Source organism: Suricata suricatta, chromosome X (assembly GCF_006229205.1).
Source record: "Suricata suricatta isolate VVHF042 chromosome X, meerkat_22Aug2017_6uvM2_HiC, whole genome shotgun sequence".
Classification (NCBI taxonomy): Eukaryota; Metazoa; Chordata; class Mammalia; order Carnivora; family Herpestidae; genus Suricata; species Suricata suricatta.
In genome coordinates, this window is record NC_043717.1 from 49718191 (window position 1) to 49732387 (window position 14197).

Below are 14197 nucleotides of genomic sequence, written 5' to 3' on the forward strand. Positions count from 1 at the left end.
GGCTAAGGCAGATGTCAGAAGAGAAGGCCACGTGAGATCCCACTAGCTAGAAGTGGGTAAGAAGGCACTAGAGGAAAGGAGAAAGAGGAAGGAAGGGGAGGGTTGGTTAGTGATCCAGAGCAGGAAGCCTCAGAGAAGCAGCCAAGAAGCAGGCCAAGGAGCAGGCGATGAGGGAAGTGGGAAGCTGAGGGAAGTGGGAAGGGCATGGAGAAAGAAGGGGGAGGAGAGCCACAGGACCTATAGGGCAAAGGGAAGGGAGGCTGGGTCAGAGCAGGGCTGGGCCAGGCTGGGGTGCTCCTGGAGCCAGCTGGGGCAGAGGCTGTTTATTTGATTTCTCATTAACCAAAGGAAGTGCCCGGATCAGATGGGGCCTCTGCTACTTGAGTGCCTGCCCAGAGTGGGGCCCCTAGCCTGGCTCAGGGGTCTTTAACCAGGACTGGTTCAGGCCAGGTTGTTATCTCTGAGGTGGAGCCTGACCAGGGTTGGGTGAGCCATCCTATGCTTTTGCAAGTGAGTGTACTTGTGTGGTCCCCGACCCCACCCAAGATATCAGCTGCCCTCACCCTATTGGTGGGGGGTTGAGTTTCTGGGGACCCCTTGGGAGTAGCTATGGAGGTATGAAGTAAAATCTGTGGGAGAGCGCAGAGGAAAGTATGGGGCAGTCTCTCCAACAGCCCAGGTTTGTGGCTGGCTATTCTCACTTGCCCTGGCCTGGGTGCTGTGGCTGGCACTGGTGTGAGCTCAGTGACCAAGCTGTGCTGGCCACACAGTGGTGCTCAGTAGCTCCTTGTGGCAGAGTGTTCTTCGCCTGGCCAGTGCCTGCCACTTTTTTTCAAACACTTATCTTACACATGCTATGTCATTGAGTCTCATAAACCTTCCAGTGAGGGTGGACAGTAGGGAATTATTTGCCTCATATTTGAGATGAGAAAACTGAGAGCCTGTGAGGGACAGTAACTTGCCCAAGGACACATAAAGTTATCCAGAACACTAGAATTGGAGACCAGGCCTTTTACTATACCACAAGCAAATAAAAGTTTCTTGATAGTGATTCCCCTTCTCCCCACACCCCTGTTCCTTGCCCTGTCCCTGGTGAGACTGAGAAAGCATGCTCCTTAGGGATCTTGAAGAATAGGAGACATTCCTCATCCTCTTCCTTTCCCACCTGTGTTGGTCTGAGAGAGACCAAGTCAGAGAGAGACCAAGCCTAACTAGGTGTAGGTGTGAAGTGTGAGCCTCGTAGTAGGGCCCCAGACCAGCCCCACCCTTAGCTCTCCTCCCTGTCCCAGCTGGGCCAAGCTCCTGGTGAGTCAGGGATAGAGGATGCTTTCCAGGTGAGGGTGGGGCTGCCTGGCTTCCTCTGCAGGCTGAGCTCATATCACCAATGAGGCAGGCTGGGCAGCTGCTAACCAGCCCTCAGTTTCCCTAAAGGGACAGGCCATGTGGAGCTGGGAAACTGGGGCTCATGATTTATTGCACCAGTCCATTTTATGTTCACATGAGGCCTCCCTGAGGATATAGATGGCCTGGCACACTCTAGGCAGGGACCTGAGGGGACTGGGGTGCAGGCGAAGAACCCAAGGAGAGACCCAGGTCCAACTGGGATCATCGTAGGTTTGGCCCTGCTGAGCAAGTGGTGCTTTGGCCACCTGGCAGCAGTTAGTCTCAGAAATCCACCCTGCCTGCCTAGGTTCCTGTCCTGCCCAGGCACATCACAGTCCCACTGACACCCCAGCTGAGTCAGCCCCAGCCGGCCTGGGGACCCTCCTTTCCCATCTGCTGCCAGTCTCCTGTACAGCTGGCCATTAGATCTGGGGGGCTGGGGCCCCAGCTGGTGCTTGTTAGGTTGGTTCCCTCTTTGGGAGGATGAGGGGGAGACCAACCTCCACCTAGGACAGGGGTCATAGATTCGAAACTGAAAGCAATTTAAGGGCATGGGGGAGACGGTAATTATAGGTTCTGTTTCCAATAGTTAAATTACCCAGCTGGCAAAGAGAAAGGGAAGAAGAAAAGCCTGGAGGCGGGGTGGGGAAATAAGAAATGTGTGAAGGGATATGGGAGGGTGGGAGGAGTTTGCTGTACGGCCCTTTGATACAGGGAATAGAGTCCCAGGCTGAGAAGCTAGAGACTGAGGGCCTGTCCCAGCTCCAACATGAATCTTTTTGACCTGAGGCTCCTGCTTCTTCTGACCTCTAATAAGGAGTAGAACTAGATGTCTTCATTCATTCAGAAAATATTTACTGAGTAACCACTATATGCCAGCTAGTGGTCTGGGCACTGGGATGGAGTGATGAACAGAATGGATAAGGTCCCTGCTGCTAGGGACCTCACATTCTATAAAAACCTTTAAATGCCTGGTTAGCTCTTAACTGTGCTTGTGTGGTGACGGGTCATGGGAATGTGAGAGGCAGAATAGAAGATACACAGATTAAAAACTTGGGTTCTGAAGTTAGCCTTTCATGCATTCATTCATCCATTTACCCCCCAGAAAATGTTGAATGTCTGGCATATAGTAGGCACCAATAAACAGTACCTATTGTTTTTCTCCTGAGGCATGGAATGAGTAGTTCGGCTGGGCTTCCTGGGGATCTCAAGCCCTGGCTGTTATCATCACTGACCAAAGCTGGCCTTTTGCAAAGTTACTGAACATCCTCATCAGAAGTTTTCCTGAGGCTCCAATCCCCAAGCTAACTCCCCCAGCCCCAATACTGGATACCTGGGCTGAGGGCTGGGCAAAATATACCCATGATAAACACTTCCAAAGCCAAAGTAGGAGAGATGTGTGTCCTTAGTCCTTGCCTACTCCTGTGGCTCCATGGGTTTGTCTCTCTCAGCCTCCCTAGAGGCAGAACATGAGAAATTGGCTTCTGAGAGAGAAGCTTCCCCTTTTCTCTGGCCAGGGCCCTAGGGAGAGACTCCAGGTGGCTTCTTTGCTTCCAGGTTACCAGAAGCCAAGGAGATCCTGGAATCCACCTGACATCACAGGGACTTCACGCTCGCTAGATTCTGCTGGGCAGGGTCTTTGCTCTCAAGGGGTACTAGCTGGTGGTTCCCTGGCTGCCCTCATGCCTGTTCAGTAGATTCTGAAGAGGTTAGAGGCCAGGAAATGGTGTGAGCTCTTTTCCAGACCAAGCCACTTATGGGGAAATTGAAGTCACTCAGTACAATAGTTTGGGGACAACTGTAGAGGCCAGGCCTGCTAGTTCATGGTCTGGGCCCAGAATTGGGCATCTCAATTGGGCAGGGCCTTAAAACTCACGGGGTTCACCCTTCCCTGGGAGCCTAGTGAGATGGTACAGCCTCCTGTGCACACCTCTAGGACCTTTTTCCCTCCCTTCCCTACCCAGGCAGCCAGCCTGGGCATTTCAGGCCAGCCTGACAGTTAGCTGTCCTTGCCCTGTCTTCAGCCCCCCTGCACACACTAATAGCCATGGCAGTAACATGCTTTCACATGCAAATTGCTATGGAATTCTCAGCCCCTACTGGTGCCCCAGCCCCCAACGCCTCCCCCTGGGCAGATTCAGAGAAGACAATGGAATCTTTCAAGTTGTTAGGGTGTTTAGAGACCTTCTAGTCCAGCCCCCTTGTTGGATGGATGGGAAAACTGAGGCCCAGAGAGGGGGAAGAAGGAACTGTCCACAGTCACACAGAAAGTTCACCAGCACTGGTCTTCACCCAGAGCGCATTGCCTCTTCAAACTGACACACAGCCTCCCAATCCCCCTGCCCCACCCCCACCACGGGTTGTTTACTGTGGACTCTAGGATCCCTACCTCTAGCGCAGACACTCAACCGAGACACCTCTCAGTGGGGTCTGGGAGTGTTGAATCCAATTGAAGAAAAGGCCAGAGGTATCTAGGACTTAGGGGCATTGCCCGGGGAAGGGCACCATTCTCCTCTGAAACAGGTGATAGGCAGGATTTGCTCACTTCTCTCTATTGCAACACATAACCCCCCCCCACTTCCATCCCCTGATCTAGGCCAAACTGCTCTTGCCAGCCACCACCCCAGCATGCTTGCCAAGCCATGCCATACCTCCTGGTCCCTAGCCTCACCAGATCTTCCTAACTTTGTGTATCATCACTCTGCTGGAGTTGTCACCGGTAAAACCTGGGTCCTGGGAAGCATGGGAACCCAGGCCCCAGGTCCAATATGGAAAAATCTCCAGTTCAACTGAAACCAGATCAGAATTTTCTGAAATAAACTTTACAAGGAAACAAAACTAAACAGCCAACGGGACCAGTTTACAGAGCACAAGTGTCTGCTCCAAGATTGGTCTTAGCACCGATGGTTCTAAGCTCGAAACTTCAGGGTTATCCCTTAGTTCTGCCTCTGAAACAGCTCTTGACTCTGCCCATTTCTAACCACCCCTAACGCCACAACTCTGGCTGAAGCCACCTTCATCTCCTGCATGGACTATGGCAATAGCCTCCTAACTTGTCTCCCTGCTTCAATCCTGTCCCCCTCTCTTGCAGAACAGCAGCCAAAATGATCCTTCCCAAACTTGCTCCTGATACTGTCACTCTGTTTACCTTTTAAACTTGTCATCCATCAGTTCCTCAGCATGGTTATCAGGGCCCTGGATGGTCTGGTCCCTACCTATATTTTAAGCTTTGAACCACTCATCCCTCCACACCATATTCACCATACATCCCAACAGCACAAGCCTCCCCACTAGCCCCTGACCAGGATGGGCACCCTTAAGCATCTGAGCCTTTCTGGATGCACTTCCATCAGCCAGAAATGCCCATCCCCTTGCCCTTGGTCTGGCAAACTCCTATCAACCCTTCATGGACACTTCTGATCCACAGATCCAGGCAAAGGTAGAGTTCCCTTCTCAGTTCTCACAGCACTTCTGCTCACACTATGTGGTCTGTGTCAGTTTCCCCTACTAGATTGTGAGCTTCTGGAGGGCAGAAACTGTGTCTAATTCATCTCTGTAACTCACCTAGAGTGAAGCCCAGTACAGAGTTTAGCATAGAGGCAGAATCAATAAATTTGAACTGTCTGTCCAATTGAATGGCCTTGAATGGGCTGGGACAGTCATCCCAGGGCTCTATCTCTGGCTGCCTGCTTACATTATTGTCCAGTCAATCTAGAGAGTCAATGACTTATTTTATTACCCTACAATAACAGTGAACATTTACTGAGTACTTATTATGGGCCAGGCACTGTGCTCAACACTTCAAACGCATTACTCTGTTGACACCTTATGTCTCAATGAGATCTCAGGGAGGGCCTTATCTGAGGTAGGACCATGATTAGCCCTGTTCTACCAATATGGAAACAGAGACTCAAAATGAGAAAGTCCCTTGTTCATGAGCACAGTGGTAGAACAAGGATTTGAACTCAAGAGGCCCAAATCCAGAGTCCAAATGCTTAGGTACTTTGCCACTCTAGGGAGGTGAGGTGGTAGTGCCAACAAGGGGAGAGAGTGAGGTTGGGCCCTGCAGCTTGCACTCTTGATGTCAGCCATGTGGCTTCAGAGGCTGGTTGCCGTGGTAAAGAGCGCAGGCCTTGGAGTCAGGCTGTCAGGGTTGATAACCCAGCTCTGCCCCTCTCTAGCTATGAATTCTCTAGCAAGTTACTTAAACCCCTCTGTGCTTTTGTTTTTTCCTCCATAAGATAGGGCTCAGTGTAGCTACCATATTCATGAGATTGCCATGAGGATTAAGTAAACGCACATATAACAAGCCCTGAGAAGGGTGCCCTGGTAATTGCTCAGTACATGCTATTTACTAGACTTTGAGTCCTGAGGCGGCCTTTGGTTCTTCTCACCCAGCTGTAGGCAGCCAAGTCTGCTCTAGGCTGGTCTCTTTGTGGCCACATGAATCAGGGTCTCAGCAGCCAGAGATTCTCTGGCCTCAGCCTCAGCCTGGGTCACCAGGATTCCAGCAGGAGTCCAGCAGTGGTAGGCCGCAAGCTCTCCAGGCCCCAGCCCGAGCACTTGGCTGGCCTGGCCTTGGCTCTCAAGGGCCCACAGGAAGGAACACTCAGTCTGTTGTTCCCCCTTAGGAGCCTGGACTCAGGGTCAGGAGGCCTGTGTTTGGGGCCGGACTCTGCCACTAATACTTGAATAATTTATCTCTTGGGTCCTGGGTGTCTTCTTCCTCTGTTGGGAATGGAATGATGTGAGCAAAACTGCTTGGCAAAAGCACCAAGTGAACTTTGATGGAAGGAGCCACCACCTCCCGTCAGAATGTGCATTCCTTTGGGGCAGTGAATCTGGAGCTGAGAATGAATGAATGCCTAAGCGAGTGTCTATCCCATCCAGCATCTATGCCGATCCCTAGCCAGGCTCCCTCAGCCAGAGGTCTAGTTCCAAAGCAGGAACACTCTGGGAGTTTTCTTCAGCGCTTCTGGGAAATCAAGAAGCCTATGTTAGCCTGTTCAGGAGAAGCCCATTAAACAAAACCTGAGATCCAGAGACGATTTTGTTCAGATCCTCAGCAGAGTCACTGGAACTTCCAGGTACCAATGAAAAGAAAGACCTACTCTAAACAGTTTCTTTCAATACTTATTAGGCTGGTGAAGTCTAAGCCAGTGCAGCTTTTCTAAAGGCCACTTAGATAATAATATACATATCAAAAGCCTAAAAAAGGTATAGACTCTCTGATTTAGCAATTCCAGTGTGGGTTAAGGGCCTGTGTAACCGATTTTCATCACATTTGTACATGTTTTTAGTGTTCTTCTAGTAATGGAGAATGGGAGAAACCTCAAAAGCCACCTTCTCTGGTAAGTTTTCACCACACACACACACACACACACACACACACACACACACACCCCTCCAGTAACAATGAACATGTTTTGAGGTAGCATACATTAACTGACTTCTCCATTCAGAAACCTTCCCAGTTCTTGGGACACATGGGTGGCTCAGTCAGTTAAACATCTGACTCTGTATCGGCTCAGGTTGTGATGAGCTCAAGCCCCACATCAGGCTCTGTGCTGAGCATGGAGCCTGCTTGGGATTCTCTCTCTTTCCTCTCTCTGTCAAAATAAATAAATAAACATTTTTTTTAAGAAAAGAAAGCTCTGTTCTTCTTCTGAGCCCTATGGGTGTCCCTAGGCTCTGACACATTGGATCACAGTTACTGAGTTCTTCCCCTCTCAGCAATTCAGTTTTCTCATCTGGAAAATGGCACTGCTGATACTATCAATAGTGTTGGGCTGTTAAAGAGATGCCATGTAAAGCCCTCAGCATAGGGCCTGGCATGTCATAATCACTCAATTCATTTTAATATGATGATTACTATCTCAATGTGAGATAGTTGCAAGATTGCCTCTGTCATTATACCATGATGACTTCAAGGGTAAAAATTATGCTACATTTTTTTCCTCTCTGAATCTATAGGGCCCAGAACAGAGCTTGGCACATAGTAGGTGCTGAGTGAGTTTGATGAAAGGAGAAATTTAGTCCAATGCCCTCAACATGGAGACGAAGCCCGAGGAGGGGGCAAGACAAGGGTTAGGCCTAGAGCTTGGGTCTTCTGTTCTTAAGTGGTGGTGCCTCAGGGATTTGGGGGTGAGGGTAGGGGTTGGGGACCTTCTGGATTCCTGGAGCTGAACTGCCTGGGCTCTTTCAATGCTTTGGTTCTGGGATCCTGCGATCAGAGGGTCTCCAAGGCCTGGGTAGTTGTGCTGATTCTCCTCCTCATTCTCATCCACATTCTCTCCATCTCAAGCTCTAGTCTGGCCCAGCCAAACAGGAAGATTCATTAACCGTCTAAATATACAGAGCCCAGGGGCCATGTGCAGCCTGCAACAGAGCTGGGGTCCCAGCAGGGCCAGAGCCTGAGGCAGCGGTGCTGGCCAAGGGCTGGCTGGGAGTGGCCCAGCAAGGGGGAAGGGCCTGGAACTGCTCATGTGATGATTGATCGGGAGGTGAGTGAAGCCAGGCCACCGTCAGGCCCCTGGAACTCCCAGTCTGTAGTATTTGTAGCTATCTATCCCTGCACCAGCCCCCTAGGTCCAACCCTGGTCCTCATGCTAGCTTTGGTACCATCCCCCTCTCCAGGATCCCCAAACCCCTCAGTCCAGGTTTCTGAGCCTCAGAAATGTATGGAGCCTAAGAGGTAGGCAACCAGGAGTGGGGGTGGTTTTCCCCAGGCTCCTGCCTGCTTATTATTGTAAGGGCTATTTCTCTAATCAAAACTCCCCAATTACCCAAGGGCCCCTCTGATTAATATTCCATGATAACAGGAATAGGTCACATCTGGCTGCAGGAGCTGGAATTCAACACTCCAGGAGCCCCATGATTGGTCTGTAGGAAGAATAATAAACTTCCTTTATGCTGACCCCCTTTTCCTTCCCTCCCATTCAGAGGCTTCCCTTTTCTTCCACCTCCCCTTCCTCAGCCCTTTTCTGCCCCTCTCCAACTCCACCCAAGTTCCCTGCTTTGCCCTCTGCCCTCTGTGGAGGTAGAAGTCACCTTCCCAGTCTTGGTCAGCCCCCTGGTCATTATCTACCCCTGCTTTGCTAGCCTGACTCTTAGTCAAGGAAGCATCTTATGCTGGGGTGTGGTGGGCTGACCAGGGAGGGCAATTTCTGAGTGGTTGTGGGTGTTCTGAATGTATCATTTCATCAAATTCTCATTACTATCTTCTACAAGGGGTCATATTATCCTTGTTTATTGACGGGTACAGTGTATCTGAGAAGCCTCTGGAATTGCCTACCTCATACAGGCTTTACGTGACAGAATGGAGATTTCAAACTCAGAGCTTTCTGCTTCCAAGTCTCCTTTTCTCCCTGCATCCGACCTTGATCTGCTAAGGATGATTTCAGTCTCTGGATGCTTGGATTAAGAAGGGACCTGCTGATATGACATAGAATCAGTGCTCAGTAGACTCCCAGGCTTCCATTGGATTACAGTTGGATTTTTAAGAAAGAATGAGTTGAGACATTTTAGTCAAATTCCACAGGCCAGACAGAAGAAAAGACTCTCCTTCATTCATGTGGGAAGGTGGTGGTAAATATGGGACTTGGCCCCAGGTCTTGGCCCCAGATGAAAACCATTTGCCATTTGCCATCCTGTAGATGACTCCAACAGAGAGGTTTCTGATCACAGCTACATGTGAGAGACTGCCAGATGCCACCATCCTCTGACCTGACCCCTAGACACCCAGACAAGGGCATAGCTGCTTGTGTTTGTTCAGACTTCACCAAGGAGCCTGGGAAGAAAGCAGTCTCTCCTTGGAGTGGGATAGGAGCACAGGGCAAGGGGTTGTGGTCATCACTGAAGGCCAGAAAGGATTTGCTTTCAGCCAGCTCTCTCCTAGGATGTGTGTCCCTCTGGCAACTGCTCCCTCCTTTTCCACCATGATTCTCAGTAGCCAGGAGATGAAACAAGCCCTTCAAGTCAGGAGCACAGTTCTCCCCTGTTGTTCCCCCTCAGTGGTGGGGCATGCACAGGCTTTATCAGTGCCTAATGGCCAGATAGTGGTTTGACTTTGCTAAGGAAGGACAGGGCAGTAGAATGTGCCTCCCATCCCTCACTCTCCCACCTGGCACATTCCTCTGTCTCTCACCTTGCTCTGACCTCCTCTGTGTGCTCCTTTGCTCAGCACTATTCGGAAACACCCTGGAATCACCTACATAATTCACAGCCTGGTAAACTGAGGCTCTGGATAAGAAGACTGGCTAATGCTTGACTCAGTCAGTGACCTCTGGTTCCAATGGCTCTTCTCACTCTATTTTCTGGCTGTGATGATCTTGGCCAAAGGGCTAAAACATGGGGCTGCTTAGTCCTAGTGTTGTTCTACCCCTTGGTGAGGTCTGAGACCCACTATGCTTTGTAGGAAGCCATGAGGCTTCTGGGACACAACCACCTCAAGATTTATGGAGGTCCACACAGGTCTGGTGGGATCTTGATCTCTGCCTCAGAAGTAGAGGCCCAGGTCTCTCTCATCCCTATGTTTTCTCCCTAATGCTACTCTTATGGCCCTGGCCCCACAGTCTCTCACTTGAACCCCTGCCTCTGCATCCTCCCTGGTCTCACTTCACCAACCAGTTGCCCCTGTAATTCATCATCTTCATGCTGAGGCCAGTCTGACCTTCTGAAACTCCAGATCCAGGTTATTTGCTTACCTTCTCCATGCCTCAGCTTCCTCCTCTGTGTCGTTGGGATAGAAATCAGTCCTATCTCATGGGGTTGTGGAAATGAACTGAGAGCATAATGTAAAGCATTTACTTCCATGCCTGGAGTAGAGGAAGCACTCAGTATTATCACTTCATCTGCTAATAATGAAACAGGCTGTCACCAAGTGACTAGTGACTATGTACCAGGCACCGTTCTAAGTACTTCACATGTCATAGTGTATTGAATCTCCACAACGGTTTTACGTGGGATCACTACCATTCTCATTTCACAGATGAATATACTGAGGCACAGTGATATTATGCAACTTCCCAAAGTTCACATTGCTAGTAACCTGTTAGTCAAGCATTTGAATCCACATTGTTTGACTCCAGAGTTTGGCCTCTTAACCACTCAGCTGTTTCGCCCCCCTGCCAGAAACAGTCTATGACTCCCTAGTACCTATAGGGTAAAGTCTAAATTCTTTAATCTGCCACTCAAAGCTCTCTTCTCCTCATACTACAAGGTAGTTTCTTCAACTTGGAATGACCCTCTCTCCACCCCCCCCCAAAAAAAATCCTTGCACATACGAACACAAACCCTGCTTTTTCAGGTGTTTGTTCTGAACCCATCTCCAAAGCAAGTACCTGGAGAGGCAGGATTTGTGTGTGTGGGTGTGGGGAGTGGGGTGGGGGAGAGGCTTAGATGGACACTTCATGTGTGACCGCCCTCATGAAGCTATATAGGATGCACAGTGCCAATGGTCCTTCACTGTTTCGCAAACTAGGACAGTCTTTTGGAATTATTCCTCCTCATTCTTCTCTTCTCCCTGCCCTCAATACTAAAGCTTTGAAAGATCTTGTCTACCAAACACTCTGCATTTAAAAAATATAAAGCAGGGTTAGCAGGGAAGGCAGGTCTCCTGGGAAATCAGATACCACATTTGAGAGGTATATGGATTTTGCCTTTTCCACACACCTCATTTCTTCTGAGCTTGAGTTTGAATGACTCCATGCGACTTCTGGGCAAAGCAGAGGCCGGGCTGGGCACCTGCAAATGAGAATAAAAAGATCAGTATTTTTCTCTCTCCTATTGATATGGCTTTATTGTCATGCTGTAGGATTGACTGCAGCAGACAATTGATCCTACTGCCCAATTATTGTCAGAAAGCAGACCTTAAGATCAACAACCCAAAAACCCAGATCATCAGCATTGACAGCCCCCAGCATTCAGTTGGTTTCTCTCCAACAATTTAATACAGCAGGTCAAATCATTTAGTTACCTGGGGGTGCAATTTGCAACTAATTCATCTTGGAGGGTTCATCGGGAAGCTATATTGCCTAAATTAGATGTTCTAGGGGTGTTTTATTGAGTTTTTAAATGGCCACAGTAGCAATTGGTAACGCCTGCTTTGAAAGCATTCCAGACAGAAATGGCTGCAGGCCTGGTTCCATGGCAGGAGAATGCTGCCCTTGCACATGGGTACCCCTCCAGGCCTCTCTGTGAGAATTGCTCCTAGGTCTTTTTGATCCATGTAAGCCCTCCCCTCTGCCTAGCTCTCCAGCCAAGCATGGGGTCTGCCCTGCATCAGCAACTCACAATTGCAGCACTCCAGGATCTTCCTCCAGGTAAATCAGCCTTGAAGCCCCTGATGCCTCAGACTTAGCAACAGCTCCATTGGGAGAACTAATATTTATGGTGGACAGTCTGCAGAGCAAGGTGTCCAGCCTATCTCTTTGGGTCTCATATTATCTTTAGCTTAAGGTAGCTCATCAGAGGGCTGGGTATGTGGCCTTCCCAGAGGCAGGAGAGTATAGTGGTTACATATCTGGGTTCTGGTGACAGACTGATCTGGGTTTGTGTCTTGGCCTACCACTTCCTGCCTGTGTGTCCTCAAGCAAGTGATTTCACCTCTCAGTTTCCTCATTTGTAAAATGAGGGTAATAACACTGCTCACTTCCTGAGTTTATTTGGGGGACTCCAATGCCTGGCACATAGTAAATGGTGGCTATTATTATTTATTGTTATTCTTGGAAAAGTGCTTTGGGTCCTTGTAGTAGGTAGCTAGAGGGAACACTGTGAGAAAGTCAGCCTGGAACTCACTGGCTGCAGGGATGTTGAAGACATTGTGTGGTCATTTCTCCCAGGGTCCTCTTTATGAAGGTCCAAGGAAAAGATGTGATTTCTTTTCTGACTAGGGAAAGCCATACTTCTCTGGAATACTTGGTTTATTTTTATGTTACAAATGTCATGAAGCTTATAATTGACGATGTTTCCCTCTTTCATGAGGCTACCAGAAAAGCTGAGAGCTAAATGCAGGCTCCAATATCTGTATAGAACTTTAGAGAAGGCATTGTGTGTGTGTGTGTGTGTGTGTGTGTGTGTGTGTGTGTATCTTACTTCTGGCTTCATTATTTTCCCAACCTTATTTTATCTCAATTTCTCTCCAGTACATATTTTATCATTTTATATTTTATAGCAATTGTTCAGTCCCAAATCCTTTGATGAATAACTTGTGGTATAGATGACTGTTTTTAAGAGCCACCATCATTTAGTGAATATGTACTGTCACTAGTACTCACCAAGAATTAGCTTATTTAATCACACAACAATCATATGAGAAAGGGGCCATTATTATTATTCAATTTTTAGATATGAGAGAATTGAGGTTCAGAAAGCCTAAGTGACTCATGCTGGGGTCATATGGCTTGGTAGATCTGGGTAGGAACCTGTGCCATCCGAGTACAGAGCTGTATCCTCACTCTGATAAATGAAAGGTAGGTACTCAGGTAGTTATCATGGGGATATATGTATACAGATGACAGATTAGATGCATAGATATAGGCAGATATGATAGGCATAGATGGCAGATAAACAGTGAGATGAAAGATATGATTGGTTTTTCCATAAGATAACCTGAGTTGCCTTGTTGAGGTGATACAGTTTTAGCCCAAGGCAAAAGAACTTGATGTCTTAGCTTGAATAATACTACCACAAAGAAATGTTCATTTTCCCTTAGGGCTTTCGAAAATTGAGATACTTATGAATGTTCATTAATGCCTTCGTGGACCCCTATTCATTTATGCACTCATCCATCATGCAATTACTATGTGGATGGACACAGAGATAACTAAGACATGGTGTGTCCCGGACCATCCTCAAGGGGCTCCTGACTCACTAAGTGAAACATGCATGAAGGCTAGAGATCACAATGCAGATGGTGGAACCCAGGCTTCTTTAGGGTATCTGGGAAGCACAGAGGCAGCCGGGGTGGGGAGCAGGAGGTCAGCAAGAATCAGGAAATGCCTTAAATTATCATCTCACAGGGAAATTTTCCAAGACGGAGGTTGAGCAAAGAGTAGAGGAAGATTAAGAGTTTGCTAGCCTGCAGAGGTGCCAGAGGACAGGTGGAATCACATGGATGAAAGCACAAAGACAGGGGAGACCAGGGAATGTTGGGAAGCTTTAAATAATCTGTTCTGGTTGAAAGGCAAGGGATGTGTTGGGTGGCCTAACAAATGAAGCTGGAAAGGTAAGGAGGCCAAAGCATAAAGGGCCAAGGCATTTGGAGTTCATCATACAACAGATGGGGAGTCCTGGAAATGTTGAAGGCAGGTCAGGGACCTGGTCATCTTGGTGTTTTGGAAAGTCATCCACAAACTCAGAGCAGTGTGGAGTGTGAAGGCAAGGAAGCCAGTTAAAAGGCAGTTTCCACCACTTAGTTCTGAGCTGCTACCATATGTGTTGCTGCTTCAGCAAATATCTATTGAGTGCCTATTAAGCACCAGGCATTGTTGTAGGTATTGTAGATGTGGCAAGAAACAGCAAGGACAAAGCTCCTTGCCCTCAGAGACACACAATAAACAATAGACGTAATAAGTAAGTAATTTATATACTAAGTTAGAAGGTGAAAAGAGCTATATAGAAAAAGAAAATAGAGCACAATAAGGAGAATTGAAATTGTGAGGGTGGGGCTGATTTACAACCTTTTTGAGAAGATAACATTTAAGCCAAAAAATTGAAGCAAGCAGAAATAATATTAAGGACTCTTCTCATGTCTGATTCCTACAGATTTTCGCAGCCCAGGCCAGTGGACTTGGGATCTGACAGACAGTCCCGA